Consider the following 16,010-nt stretch of genomic DNA (forward strand, 5'->3'; position numbering starts at 1 on the left):
CGTAATGGCTATGTTGCTGGACTCCCATGAAGTCGATCATGGTTCGAGTCCTGGACCTGGCAGCTTAAACTTATGCTGGGGTCATGTGCATACATGCCCAAGATCCCAAGAGGAGAATGGAGGAGAAGGGATTGCAGCCTGGCCATCCCCCTTGGGGAGTGATTTCTCACTTTCTGTCTCTCTGTCTCTCTCTGTCTTTCTTGTGAAGCAAAAAAAAAAAAAAAAAAAAAAAAAAAAAAAAAAAAAAAAGAGAGAGAGAGAGAGAGAGAAGCTGCACTGTGGCAGCCTCCATCAGAACATGTAGCCACTCTCCACAACCTGCACCTGCCAGTCAAGGGGAAGAGTCCAGAGTCCTGTGTCTGTTGAGGGGTGAGAGGTGCTCCCATATTCCCTACTCTGATGGGAGAAGGGATACACAGATCTCAGAGTAGAAGGGTTGGTAGGCTTCAGTCGTTGTGGGTGTTTATCTCGCTTTTCCATCATCACAGGGGCTTCTTTGTATTGTGTCCTCTGCTTCCACCAGGCATTTGTTTGAAGAAAAAAAGCAGACCCAACACTGGAAATGCATCTCAGTTCCAGTCATGCATATCTCTGTTGTGCCCTTTCAACTCATCAGTCCCTCAATATGAAGTCAACACCCTGAAAGGCTGTGGTGAAGCCAAATCCTCCTAGCGCACAGAATATTTCCCAGGGTGCAAGTATTTTTGGTTGTTCACTTCTTGTTGAAGAAGAGATATGATATTAGGGTTCTCGCCACCTTGCAACAGTCCAAACAGACAGCAAATTTCCTCAACCCTCAAAGCAAGTGAAGGGAATCATGGGAAACATCTCACCTCCTAGCACTCCACCACACCTCTTTTTTTTTTTTTCTTTTTTTAAGTTTTTGGCCATAGGGCACCTATCTGTGCTTGCCTAAGAAGGACAGAGACAGCAAATGAGAAATCACCATGCCACATTCTTTTCCTCCATAGTCCTCTTAGGATTTAGAGTACACACAAGTCCAAGAACTCAAACCATGGTCAGCAATGTGGGAGTCCAGCACCTTAACCACTATGTCAATTTCTGGCCCCATCCACCACACATATTTTTTAAGAGAGATTTTTGCTATAGGACATGTGTGTTCACCACAGACACAGAAATAGACAGAGGAAAAGTGAGAAATCATTCCCCAGTGGGATAGCCACACCACAATCCCTTCTCTTCCACTTACCTCTTAGGATTTTGTATGCACATGTAAAACTCACACCTAGCATGATTTTTAAGCTGTAAGGTCTGGGACTTCAACCATGGTCACCCAGGTAGGAGTCCAGCACCTTAACCACACGTAACCTGCTAGCCCTGCCACCAACTTAATACCATTTCAATGGCAATTGAATTTTACCATGAGTTTTGGAAGGAACATTCAAACCATAGCAAGGTAGGTAAAGATAAAGAAGAAATAAGCCTATAACAGGGTCCAAAATTTTAGCCAAGAGTACACATGGATTCCAGTAACAGATATCAAAATAAAATTTAAATAATTTCACATATTTTTTGTTATTAGATCATATTACCTTAGGTATGTACTATAGAACTATAGCAAAAATCTCTCTCTCTACTCTCTCTATATATATATATAAATATACTCGCACACACATATATGTAACTACTTCTTGAGTGTATCTCTCCCTCTTTAAGTGGTTTATACTACATTATGGAGATTTTACAAAAATTAATAGGAAAATGCCCAAGGTACTTTGAGCTTCTTAGGGAAAAAAGGCATAAAATAAAACCAAATAATTGTCATTATTATTACTATGCATTAAACATCTCAGACTACTTCAAAAAGGTCACTCATGGGTTTGGAAAGACTAGTATAGAAGTTGGCAATATATTAAATTGATTAATATTTTAAAAAGCATATAAGAATCACTGCCCTGAGGGTTTTCCCTTTCATTAATCAACTTACTAAATATAAGTATTAAAACAATACTTCATGCATATCAAGATATTGAGAGTTCCCAGACAGTAAATAAGAAGACTACCTTCGCCTTCAGGCACACATAGTTTTGCCTTTACATACAATACTCCATAAACAGAATATAAAGTATTTATAGCCCTAGACTTCTCTCCTAACTTCACAAGTAATCGTATGAGACATCAAGAGAACAATTATTAGAAATGATATAAGACTGCCTGAAATCAATCTGTAGGTTTGATAAGTATAAAACTTTTTAATAAGTATATTTTGTGGTCTCAAAAATATAAATGGTGGGAACCAGCAGTTAGCGTAATGGCTATGTCGCTGGACTCCCACGTAGTCGACCACAGTTCATGTCCCGGACCCGGTGGCTTAAAAAACTCACGCCGGGCGCGTGTGCGTGCGTGCCCAAGATCCCGAGAGGAGAATGGAGGAGAAGGGATTGCGGCATGACCATCCCCCCTGGGGGGTGATTTCTCGCTTTCTGTCTCTATGTCTCTCTCTGTCTGTCTGGCGAGCGCACGCGCCCTACAGTGAAAATCTCTCCAAAAAAAAAATATATAAATGGTCAAGGCCAGAAATCTAGTCTTCAGCAAAACAAAAACCAGTGCTTGGGACCAGCAGTTAGCTTAATGGCTATATCACTGAACTCCCATGTAGCTTACTGCAGTTCGAGTCCGGGACCCGGCTGATTAAACTTACACTGGGCGAGTGTGCATGTGTGCCCAAGATCCCAAGAGAAGGGATTGCAGCATGGCCATCCCCCTTGGGAGGTGATTTCTTGCTTTCTGTCTCTGTCTCTCTCTGCCTGTCTGGTGAGCGCACGCGCCCTAGAACAAAAACCTCTCAAAAAAAAAAAAACAAAACAATAAACAGTGCCTCAAATATTTCTGAATACACAGTTGGTGCTTTCCACTTTGCATACAGATCAGAAAGACAAATACTATGTAAAAGAATGTGTATATTAATTTTAGGGAGGCATTTTTGTGCCATCAAGAACTAGTACGTATCAGGATTCAAATATATTTACCTGACTAATGCTTTCAAAAAGGCCAACAAGTTTAAAGTACAAATAAACATAAACAAGATTCATTGTGCCCTTTCAACTCAGCAGTTCTGATACATACTTACCTTACAATAAAGACTAAAGGAAGTTCGTCAGGCTAAAAGCAATTGACCAATGATGGAATTTAAATCCATAAAACCAGACAAAGAGGACTGGTCAGGTAATTATGTAATTATAAATAAAATAACAGTATAAAGGTATATTTTCTCCTCATAACTGATTTAGAAAGCAATTATATAAAATAATATATACAAAACATAATGTTGTGCTTGGAACATAAATGAATGTGATTTATGTGTAATTCGTTTACCAATATCAACACAAAGGAGGTGTGTGAAAGCAAAGTTATATTGAGCTAAAGAAAAAAATATATATGGTAAAGACATAGTAATGCATGCTTTGGTTTGTAATATTAATTTATGTAATGTGTATAGCAATAATACCACAAACAGGAAGGAAGGAATAAAACTATATGGAGATAATGTTTATGTATATCATTGGAATTAAGCTAGTACCTACCCAAAGATGATTGTCATAAATTAAGACATGCATGGTAAGCCCTAGAGTAACCACTAAAACAGAGATTTTTAAAAACATGTGAAAAAGTCATTAAAGAAACTAAAATTCTACACTGATAAGCATTTACTTAATAAAAAACAAACCTGTAAAGGAAGAATAGAGAGACAAGCAAAAGACAAGAGATATATAGAAAACAAAAAGTAGAATGATAGCTGTAAATCAAACTATTGAGTCATCGAAAAAGTCATGATACATTTTTACATAGAAAAACATAAAAAAAATACATCAGGACTTTCCTGACAACCCAGTATAATAATATATATTAAGGGACCAGCAGTTAGTTAGGGAGTCGCTGGACTCCCACGTAGTTGACCGCAGTTGGCATCCCGGACCCAGTGGCTTAAAACTCACGCCGGTCGCGTGTGCGTGCATGCCCAAGATCCAGAGAGGAGAATGGAGGAGAAGGGATTGCGGCGTGGCCGTCCCCCCGGGGGGTGATTTCTCGCTTTCTATCTCTCTGCCTCTCTCTGTCTGTCTGGCAAGCGCACACGCCCTAAAGCAAAAACCTTTCCAAAAAAAGAAAAAAATAATAATATATATTAAATACACATGTTTTGAGCAATCCGATCAAAAGCAGTGGACCAGCTTCATGGTAAACAATGAGCTGCTCAAGAGAAGCTGGATTCCACATGGTAACTACAGTTCAAGTCCCTGGCCCAGTCAACCTAAAACAAGCCAAACATGCACATAAATGCCCAGAATCCACTGGGCTGGAATGGAAGAGGGGGTCACAGTTTGACCAGGTCCTGGAGAGGCTCTGGTGATGACTGCACATATTTTTAAATATACAAAAAACATTGTACTATGAACCTTAGAGGGGTGAACGTTATGGTATATTAATTATATCTCAATTAAATGTTATTTTAAAAACTACCAATTTTTAGATAGTTGGAACTACAAGTGACAAAGCAAAGACTTTATGGTATTTGTAGTTTGCTACAAGTTCCTACTCTAGAATAACTTTTCAGAATTGCTATTTTACAAACATGCCACTGTTAAAAATCCTTTATGTTTGTCCTGAGATGTGTAGCATTGGCAAAATGTTCAACAATAGTGGTTCCATTTTCATCAACTGTCAACTGGTTTCCCAGTTCCCAACAAAACAACAGTAAACAGACACAATATTTTCCCTCATCACACTGATATTCTAGTGGAATAAGACAGATGTAATATAGTAAACACATCAACCTGGTAATTTCAGACTATCAGAAGTTCTTAGAAGTAAATATCTGGGATAATGTGATAAAGAGTGAAGAGGAAATGACTACTTTGATGGGTGATGATAGAAGGATTCTCAAAGAAGGGGAGATTTCTAGAGGCTGTAGCTATATGGAGAATGTGGGATCTAGCAGCCCTCTAGATTTACGAAAGAACAAGTACAAAGTCCTAGAAACAAAAACATGTTCTCCATGGGTCAGCAGGTGGCATGGAGGTTGAAGCATTGGATTCCATATGGCCAACGCCATGTTTCAAGTGCTGGACCTGGTAGCTTGAGAATCATGCTGGTCCAGTGTGTGTGCATGCCCAAAATCCTGAGGGCAGAAATGGAGAGAAAAGGGTTTGTGGCATGACCATCCTCCCTTGCAAGTGATTTCTCACTTTTTTTTTTCTTTCTCTCTCTTTCTCTCTCTCTCTCCCTCTGGTATAGGAAGAAAATAAGATAGAAAGTTAGATTTGCAGGGCCTTAGGGGCCATGGCTGGGAGTTAAGAGTTTATTCTAAGAGTGATGGAAAAACATTGAAGGGTTATAGGTCACAGGGTGACTAACAAATTTGTACTTCCAACTATTGGGTTGTAGGATGCATTTTTGCATAGAAAAACATAGAAAACTATGTCATGACTTTCCTGACACCTAATAATTTGTATTTCATAGAAATTCAAGAGTAGTTAAATCTATAGAGCATTTCTATGGAATATAAATTAATAATTGGATGTAAGACAGTTTTGAGAACAGTGCCAAAGGAAGAACGGTATGGAAACATATGGCTGTATAAACACAGTGAGTCATTTTAGGGCATCGACCACTTGGGAGGCATCATCCTAGGCATTTTGTATATGTGCTCTCATTGTTTTTAACATATCCACAAACTTAATAGCATTTTCTTTTTTTTTTTTCTCATTGAACAAGAAGTCATTACTTTATTAATGATAGAAACAGTACAAATTTCAAACCAGGCTGCAGTGTTCTTTTTGGAATGCCAAAAAAGTCCTTTTCAGAGGGTTATATTGTTAATTTCATAATAGCATTTACAGTATCAACACTGTTGTTCTTCAGGGCTCAGACTGCTTTTGCTCTCAGCATATTTGGTTGTGACATGACTAGTTTTATGTCCTTAACTTCCACACCTGTTTCATCAACTTCTCCTTCTTCACTCTCCTCTCATACAGTTGGAGTCTGTGTGTTTTCTTGAATGTTTGAGACAGCTTCACCTTGAACTTTGAATTTCTTAGCAGCTGCTAGCTGTGCTTGCTGAGACAAATCCTTGATGTTGGCTTTCCCAGAAACTACGTAGGTATCTGTAACTGGGCTCTTGTATACATCTGGTCTGGTTTTATGATGACAAAGAGGATATTCTTAGATTTCTGGATAGTGACTCTAGTGACCCCTATAACCTGCCAAAGGCCCAGTTCAGACATAGCTTTCGGTGCCTTTTTTTCGCTTCAACTCTGTTTTGCTTTACTGACTAGTTCTTCATCGATTTCAGCTGCTGCTGCCAGCTGGGCTTGTTGTGTGGTTACCTGTGTGGAATCTTGTTTTTCACACTCTGGTACTGATTCATCACTGTCAGATTCTGTTCCAGACCCCTTGTTCTTCAGAAGACGCTGCTCAGCATTTTCTTATTATACACATTACAGAACTAAAGTTCAGAAAAATTGCCCATATCACAAAGACAAATAACAGGATTTTGTTCACTAACCCAACCTGCAGTGGTAGAGTTATGCTGAAATGCTTTCACTTTTTGCAGAGCTTTCAAAGCCAATAACTATCAGAGATCATTTCTGAAATCAATCCATATTTTAGGGATACAAATTCCTAATATTGCTTTTATAATCAAAATCTTAAACACAGGAGATCCCCTAGATTTTCAAGTAGACAGAAATGTTTTGATACAAACTAGTATGCAAAGACAATGGCAGTCAATCCTCCTCACCCTTGACCACAAAGTCAGAGACTGAATATTAAGGAACTTTACACCACAACATTCCTATCCAGCTTAGACCAAGTTATAAACGCAATGTTCAGAAAGCCCCTAATCAAGTTTTTCCATTTCTACAAATTCATTCCTTTCTTTGTAGCTCGTTCTCTTCCCCTCTCTTTCTCCCTCTCACTCTCTCATTCTCAGTTTGTTTCAATGGAATAGAACTTGAAAACTGCACTTCCAACTTTTGTTCATTCAATATCATTAGCTAAGAAATTACCACAAGAAAGTTCAGCACTAGATCTTTATTTCCCACCTCTTTCGCAGCTTATGCATGCAGATTTTCTACAATGGCAATCCTTTGGAGCTTTTAAGGACTGCAAATTTCATCTTGTTACTATCACACCTGCAGGAAAATATTCTGTAAATAGAATACATCACCCTGCCCTAAGAATACATCAAGCTAATGATACTTTTGAAAAAATCAACACAATGGAGGGCATGTGAAACTTTTGTCTCACATGATAGAACTAACAAGTAAATTGGCAGTTTTTGGTTTATTTGGAGAAGTTGTCCTACCATAAATGATGTCTTAAATAACCCTACTCATTTTGTCCTATATGTCCAAAAGTGATTTTTGAGTTTTATAAAATATAAAAGTAACAAAGCAAGATTATTATAAAATGGAGCTGCTTTCCAATGTTCATTTTGAGACCGAGGCTACCATTTCCTTATAGACAAACCGTCTAATCACAGGAAGGTTTTTGCTCTGTCTAAGACATGACTTTATTCATAATATTATATATGAATGACCACTACCTTACAATTATAGAGACTTTTTATTGTAGAATAAAATATGGTATCAAATGCTAATTCAAAAGTGTAAGTAATAGGTACCAGGCATAGGACAAGGCAAGAATTTCACCTGTTAGGAATGGCATTGCTTTAAAAAGTTATTGGATTTGTATATTTATTTCATAGGCCAAAGTGTTTTTGCATGTGGCATTTCATTTGATTCTTACAATGTGAGCTAAAACCCAAGATAAAGCAAAAGAAAGTATCCCTTTACAAATAATATTTTCATTTTTATGGTAAAACATGGCTAAAAGTCATTCTGTGTCAGGCATTTTATGAAGAAAAATAATGGCTTTTTCCTTCCGATATTCAAGAGGGTCATCAAGATCATATGCTTAACATTTAGCTGGTATAGATTTATGTCTGACCTAGGCTATTATAAATGTATGAACTTTTTTTTAAAAAGCAATTTCTATTTGCAGTTAATCAAATGAGTTATTTCTTTAAGATAGTATCCTAGCAACTTCAGACAGAAGAGGAAGTCCCTGCTGATATTAGAAAGAGATTTGTTTATCACATATCCAGATCTAACTTCTGAGTATGCTTCAAAGTGTTGATTTGATCAAACAACTATCAAAACTTTTCTGTTAGAGAGCTAACAAGGTTGTAAGAATCTTCATTTTATAATTTCTGATTTTTAGATGTTCATGGAGAGAGAATGGTGATTGTCATTTAAACAGGTTTTCTAAAGAAATATTTTAATAAAACCACATTTCTCTCAAATTAATCCAAAAAGGTTATCAATAAGCAGCTATTTAACTAAAACTTTTTAAATCTTATTAGGTTGACAACTAAATAATTAAAAGTTTTCAAACCAAGATCAGCAGATGGCAGGATGGTTATGGCGCTGGATTCCCACATGTGACCAAGGTTGGAGTTACAGACCCAGCAACTTAAAACTCATGCCAGACATGTGAACATGTGTGCCAAAAATCCCAAGAGGAGAATGGAGGAGAAAGGATTGCAGCATGGCCATCTCCCCTGGGGGATGATTTCTCACTTTCTGTCTCTGTTTTTGTCTATCTGGTGAATGTGTGCACCCTATAGAAAAATCTCTCTCTAAAAAAAAAGGTTTCCTAACCGTTCTTAAAACAAGCTCTGTAGCACTCTGCCTACCTACATATCTTAGTCAGTGACAGATGAAAGCAATTTTAGCCGTTACTACCACTCTCAGGCCTACAGAAGTACATGACTATTTTTTCCCAACCTTTATTACGAGTTGAAGCCAGAACTTTAAAAAAAAAAAAAAAAAGAAAAGAAAAGAAAGAAAGTACTAACCACAGCTAATAAGCATTGAGTCCAGTTCATTCAACATATTCCAAGTCTCAGTTCAGTTTTCTCAGGTAATGTGGTATAATAAGAGGAAATTGAATTGGAAATGTGGTCTTAACCACACTATTTTTTTTTAGAGAGATTTTTTTCTATAAGGCGTGTGTGCTTGCTGGAGAGACAGCGAGAAACAGAGAGACGGGAAGGGAGAAATCACCCCCTGGGGAGATGGCCACACCACAACCCTTTCTCCTTCATTCTCCTCTTGGGATTTTGGGAACACAGACACACACACACAGGACCAGCATAACATTCAAGCTGCCAGGTCCAGGACTCAAACCACAGTTGGCCGTGTGGGAATCCAGCACCTTAGCCTCTACACCACCTGCTGACCCCCCAACTTTTTTTAATTATTATTATTATTTTTTTATTTCCAGAGGACATGTGTGCTTGCCAGAGAGAGAGAGTGAGAGTGAGTTACCCCCCCCCAATTGAAGTATGATCACACTGCAATCATTTTTCCTTCATTCCTCCAACCTATCAGCACTTGGCATATTTTAAACCAAGGTTGGCCATGTGGAATATAGCTCTCTATGCACAGAGCTTAACAAATGGTACTGAGACAGTCTTCTTACAGCTGTTAAAGTCAGAGTATAGTGGCCTTACCTATTGGTCAGATTAGGTAAGAGGAAGAGGCAGAATATCTACTTCAAATCTGAGTAGTAATTTCTCAGAAAGTTATCTAACCTAGACCGTAAAATGAGCAACGGGATGGGAACAAACCCATGTAGAATTTTTAATCTAGACTTGAGAACACATCAACAATAAAAATCTGTTTCTTCAAATTTTATAATTTACAGGAACCAGTAGATAGTGCAATGGTTAGGTTACTGGACTCCCACGTAGTTGACCATGATTCAACTCCAAGACCTAATGGCTTAAAACACTGGGCACATGTGTGTGCATGCTCAAAATCCCGAGAGGAGAAGGGAAAAGAAGGGATTGTGTCATGGCCATCCCCGCTGGGTGGGGTGATTTCTCACTTTCTATCTCTCTGTCTTTCTCTTAGGTATTCAAGTTTAGTCTATCTTTACACATCCTAATTTTGCTTTGTCAACTTTGCCTCATGTTCCAAGAAGACTATGTAAGTCAGAGTCCCTGTCTCTGCTTCCTTTTCCAAAACCTTACATTTTCTCTATTTTCTTTCAAGTAACTACACATATATTTGTCCTCTGTCTACTATATGAATAATTATTGCAAATAATAAAGATAAAAATAAACATTTGAGATGGTTTCATGATATAGAATAAAAGCGCATAGATGGAAGTGCTACAAAGGTAGGTTTTGCTTATGGTTTTCCCAATCTTTAGAGTTGGCCCATAATGGAAATCATCGCAGGGGAAAGACAATAAATACCATGAATGGTGAGGCAAAGGCTAGATGCCAACTAGTAGTAATGTTAAAAAAATAAATATATTGAGTAGAGCGTTTGTTGATTCCTTAATAGCCTTTCCTACTAAAATCTTTCAAAAAAGTTCAAAGAAACTGAGTTGCACTAAAATTTTTCAAATATTAGCTAATAAAACTTCATAGTTTATTGTACATAATAAGCCTAAGTGGTGAGATTACACTTGGTCCTCTTGTGGGAATGACTGTGTAAAATATTTAATACTAATTAGACACTAAATTTCAGATCTAGCATTGACATGGAGAGGAAAAGCAAAGAGGATTATTAAATAGATGTGATAATCGCACTGATTTTTATTGCTTTCAGTGGAACTTAAAACTTAATCAGTTCTTCGAGTGTCTCATTATTTACATTGATGACACAGGATTAAATATTGAGAGAAAATGTCAACAGCTCTCAGAAAAGCTAAGCGGATATCTATCTATTTATATGATTATTAACCATATTAAATCTAGTTAAGTAAAACTAGAAAAGAAAGTAAAGATCTATGAATCTATACCAAATAATTTCATTGTTCAAAACTACTGAGCAAATTAGCGTAGTACAATTTTAAACTGTACCAACATGAAAATGTTCTATTTTTACATGAAAATATTGGGCTGTTGGGAAATTACTAAGGCATTTTTGCATAGAAAAATATGTCATGACTTTCCCAACCACCCAATATTTTTCCTTCCTAAGATTAATCTAATAAGTTTTGTGATATTTTGCTCTGTTTAATTTTAATATCATCGAGTACATTATGGTCATCCTGATACCAGGCTTTCAAATTTTAATCATTTCACTTTTTAAAGTCATAGGTACAAAGAAGGAATGTTCAAAACCCATTTAGATTTAATACTCCACGAAGTTCAATGAAGAATTTGAATGGAGAAAAGACCCAGGAATCAATTTCTCTTTTGATTCCTTGTCAGTGCTGTATCACCATAATAATAAAAAAAGCATTTCCTCATAAAATAACCTATAGTTTCATGTTGCAAGAAAGAGGGGCTGAGGGCCAGCAGGTGGCATGGTGGTTAAGGGCACTGGACTCCGATATAGTTGACCACAGTTTGAGTTCTGGACCAGGTAGCTTTCTCTCTTTTTCTCTCTCTCTCTCTCTCTCCCCTCCTCTCTGGTCATATTATAAATAAATAGAATAAATAAAGTCAGTTAAAAAATTCTTTAAAAAAATAAAAAGAGGAGACTAAAGAAAATGCAGTCATAGCACAGAACTCCTGACATTTTTGAAAAGATAACTACCAAGGAAATTTGCTCAATTTAATTTATGAACAGAGTTAGGAGAACATGAGGTAGCATACTGACTCAATTTTATCTTCAAATTGGAAAATAGCAATATTAGCATAGTTATTAAGAGAAAAATAACATGCTTGCATTATTGCCAAGCACTCTAACAAATTGATATGATGTTTAATATTAAAATTGTCTATGCTTTGAGCTCTTTGCAGATATTTTATATTAATTGATTTCTAAAATGGTATTATCTTTACTACCTCCGTTTGCTATAGAAATCTCTGAACTAATGTTTTGAAAGAAGAATGTTGCAATTACATGCACAATAAACCAAACCAGTGAAAACTTAGTCTAGACTCATAGATATTGCTCTATTTGAAAACAGCATTTAATAGTAGGAAAAAAATAATTTTGTAAGTTAACATGTGAACCCTGGTGTAACCTGTGAGTATGCGAAAACACAAGGTAATTAGTCTCTCAAAACTTGAGTAAACTGATATGGAAAATTAAGATAATGATATTAAGTCTGGCTACAATAAGTTCTTGCTCCTTATATCCAACAAATTGCATAAAATATAGAAGATACTCTATCACTAGCAGTTACTTGCCTGTCCCTTTCTCTTTCATTACTGTCCCACAACAATATTTTTTTAAGTTTTTTTTTTGCCATAGAGCACATGTGTTTACTGGCGAGACAGAGAAAGACGGTGAGAGGGAAAGTGAGAAATCACCTCCCAAAAATGATGGCCATGCCACATCCCCTTTCCTCCATTCTCCTCCTGGGATTTTGGTCATGCATACACACATACCCAGAATGAGTTTCAAACTGTGGTCAGCCATGTAGGAGTCCAACACCTTACCTACCGCGTCACCTGCTGGTCCCCCACCATGGTTTTTTTTCCCTTTTTTTTGAAGAGATTTTTGCTTTAGGGCACAAGCGCTCACCAGACAGACAGAGAGAGACAGAGAGACAGAGAGACAGGAAAGGAGAAATCACCCCCCAGGGGGGATGGCCATGCCACAGTCCCTTCTCCTCCATTCTCCCCCCGGGATCTTGGGCACGCACGCACACGCGCCCGGCGTGAGTTTTAAGCCACCAGGTCCGGGACGCGAACCGCAGTCAGCTACGGGGGAGTCCAGCAACATAGCCATTACTCCAAGTGCTGGTCCCTCCCACCATGGTATTTTAATGCTCAGCAAATATGAGGCATCCAAGTGGTTGTGGAAAAACTATTTAATAATTCCTGCTTCTTAAGACATCATTAAATATTAGTCAAATTATTTTTAATTATTTAAATGTACAACATATTTCTTTTTTTGTTTGTTTGGTTTTATTCGTTTCTTTTTTTTTTTTTTTTTTTTAGTTTTGCCAGAGGCATGTGTGCTTGCTAGAGAAAATCAGAGTTAGAGAGGAAGAAGGAGAAAGCACCCCCCAATGGGACATAATGGGACATAGTCATGCTGCAATTACTTCTCCATCTCTCCCTCCTGTTACCAATTGGGACCCACATACATACACACCCAGTATGTTTTTCAAACCACCAAGGCCGGGATTCAAACTGCATGTTCAGTCACGCGAAATCTGCTTCCCTTAATCATCAGGCTATAGGGCTGACCCACATTGTATATTTCTGATAGAAAAATAATGAGTTATGGAGAAGAGTGAAGGAAGCCACATCTTGGATGTGTATATACTAAATCATTTATTATACTCCAATCTTCTCTTCTAACCAGAGAATAAGGCAATCAGATATTAAAGATGAAGTGAAGGTAAGTAGTGTGAACATTGATGCTCTAGTATAAACCCTTCCACATACTGACATTTAGTCCAGCCCTAAAAAAATGGCATGCTCCCTTCTTATTTCTATACAACTAAATCTGTCAGCTAACAAACTCACAAAGCTACATAGAACTCCTAGACTGATTTTCTAATGACTTACTTAAAATATAATTGGACAGCCCAGTGTCACTATTTAAAGAGAACAATTGACCTGGAAGCAAAGTAACAATGCAGAAAACAAAAGGAGTATACATTTATTTACTCAGAAAAATGTAAAAAGATATTGTATCCATAAAACAAGAAACAGTAGCTGTGAAAAAGGAAAGTTCTTGAATAAGAAAATAAAACATTGATTACTGGGAAGTTGGAAGTAATCAGGAAAAGACACACTATTGGACCAACTGCCGAGCCTACCCTTTTCTGGGACAGTTTCCAATTATTATGTGAAGATAGACTACCCTATCTTTGGTTGACCTAAGTCTTCATGGTTTCAAACATAAACACGATTTCCTTCAACAACCTGAGTTTAAATCCAAGAGGAGAGATTTTAAACAAGTTTTATCCTCAATCCTCATCTCCTCCTCCAACCTTTTATGAGTAACACTGGAGCCAGTCAGTAACCCTCCACAAAAGCCCCATAGTTATCAGCACTTTCTTTTTGTCCTTTTCTCTTTTTTCTCTCTCTCTCTTTTTTTTTTCTTTTAGGTTTCTGCCATAGGGCACATGCACTTTTTGCCAAGAGACAGAAACAGAGAGGGAAAGTGAAAAAACACCCCCCAGGGAGTATGGCCATACTGCAATCTCTTCTCTATTATCCGCTTAGGATTTGGGATACATATTTCCTATTAACACTTTCAAGATGCAGGTACAGATAAGAGGTACTCAAGGACAGTGGGACCAAGGAGACAACACAAGCCTTTCTAAGAAAATGAATGTTAATGAGCAATGGATCTTATGTACACTTTATGGGTATGTGGCTATCGTAGCCTATCAATTTGTTCAGCATTGGAAACCTATCACTTTGGAGGTAAAGTTATGCAGTTGTTTTTTGTTTGTTTCTTTGTTTTTTGAGAGGTTTTTGTTATAGGGCATGTACACTCGCCAGACAGAGAGAGACAGAAAGTGAAAAATCCCCCCCCGGGGGAATGGCCATGCCGCAATCCCTTCTCCTCCATTCTCCTCTCAGGATCTTGGGCATGCATACACACGCGCCCAGCGTGAGTTCTAAGCCACCGGGTCTGGGACACGAACTGCGGTCGACTACATGGGAGTCCAGCGACATAGCCATTACGCTAACTGCTGGTCCCAAAGTCATGCAGTTGTACATGGAACAGTAGAAGAATGTGTGGTTCTGAGGAATTGGCTCTAAAGAAATTCAGTTCTACAAAAAATGCACATGCATATGCTCACACACCAATAGGGGCTCGCAAAGAGAAAAGCATTGATTGGGGGGAAAAAAGGCAAAAAATTACCAAACAAAAGCATAGGGAATAAACAACTGCATTTGGAGATACATGAGTTAAGCTTGCTTTCATCTCATCTATGGAAAAATTATTCATGTTTTACATGGGTCAAGCGTTATCAACACAGGATCATTAACTTTGACTAAGAGGACCTATTCCTACCCCCTCAAATAAAATCCTCCTGCACCAAATTCTGTTTCATCTGTGTGCTATTTCAAAGAAAAGAAACTGATCTTATAATAACAATTATATTAGGTTGTTGGGAAAGTCATGACATATTTTTCTACACAAAAATGTGTCATGACTTTCTGCTTAATTTCAGAAGCCATTTTAAAGCTGAGGTGTGTCACTGACCATCTCAGGTAACCTATGCTCTAAACTTCATCTTCTAGACTCCCAAAATATTCAGATAAGAAGCCATTTTAAAGGTGAGGTGTATCCTGGCCTGTTGAGGGAAGCTATGTTCTCAACTTCATCTTCTAGACTCCTGAAATATTCAAACAAGGTAGGGTAATCTCTGTCCTCTCTCTCTCTCTGGCTATCTCTCTGTCTGTCTTATGCTCTCTTTCTCTTTAATTTTTTTTTTTTTTTTTAATTTTCAACCACTTCTCATCCTGGACCTTTTCTTTCACTTGTTAATTTAGGAAACCATTTTAAAGCTGACGTGTGTCCTGGCCTTTTCAGGGTAGATTTCATTTTTCACATGTAAAAAAATATTTTTCTCTTTCTTGTTAGTATTTTTCTAGTTTCTTTTCTTTTTGCTTTAATTATTGTTAACCTTACTTTCTCACTCTAATCTTCACTCTCCACACACTGATTGTTTAGGTAGGCCTAGGTGCACAGTAGTCAAACATCTGAATACTTTTAGTCATTGAAATCCTCAGCAATTATTGAATCTCCTGCTTTAAGGAAAAAATTTCTTTTTATAAATCTGAATTCCTAATCTCTTTCGAAGCACAGTGGAGGAGAGATTTTGTCACAGAATAACAAGAAACCACCACAGAGGCACAAGAAACATGAGAAACCCCCCAAAATGAGAATACTATATGAAAAATACTAGACAGCATTAAGCACCCAAACATACAGATAATCGGTATCCCAGAAGGTGAGGAAACTAATAAGGGCATTGATAATCCATTCCATGAAATCTTGAATGAAAACTTTCCAAATATAGAGAGGCATTCAAATATCCAGACC

General features: G+C 37.5%; 1 pseudogene; it reads right to left on the reverse strand.

Annotated features, from left to right (window-relative positions):
* Positions 1-5,826: 5,826 nt before the first annotated feature.
* LOC102501592 (nascent polypeptide-associated complex subunit alpha-like) overlaps positions 5,827-16,010 on the reverse strand; it is a 74,386-nt pseudogene continuing 64,202 nt past the window's right edge.

The sequence above is a fragment of the Tupaia chinensis genome, unplaced genomic scaffold, assembly GCF_000334495.1.
Source record: "Tupaia chinensis unplaced genomic scaffold, TupChi_1.0 Scaffold000581_1, whole genome shotgun sequence".
Lineage (NCBI taxonomy): Eukaryota > Metazoa > Chordata > Mammalia > Scandentia > Tupaiidae > Tupaia > Tupaia belangeri.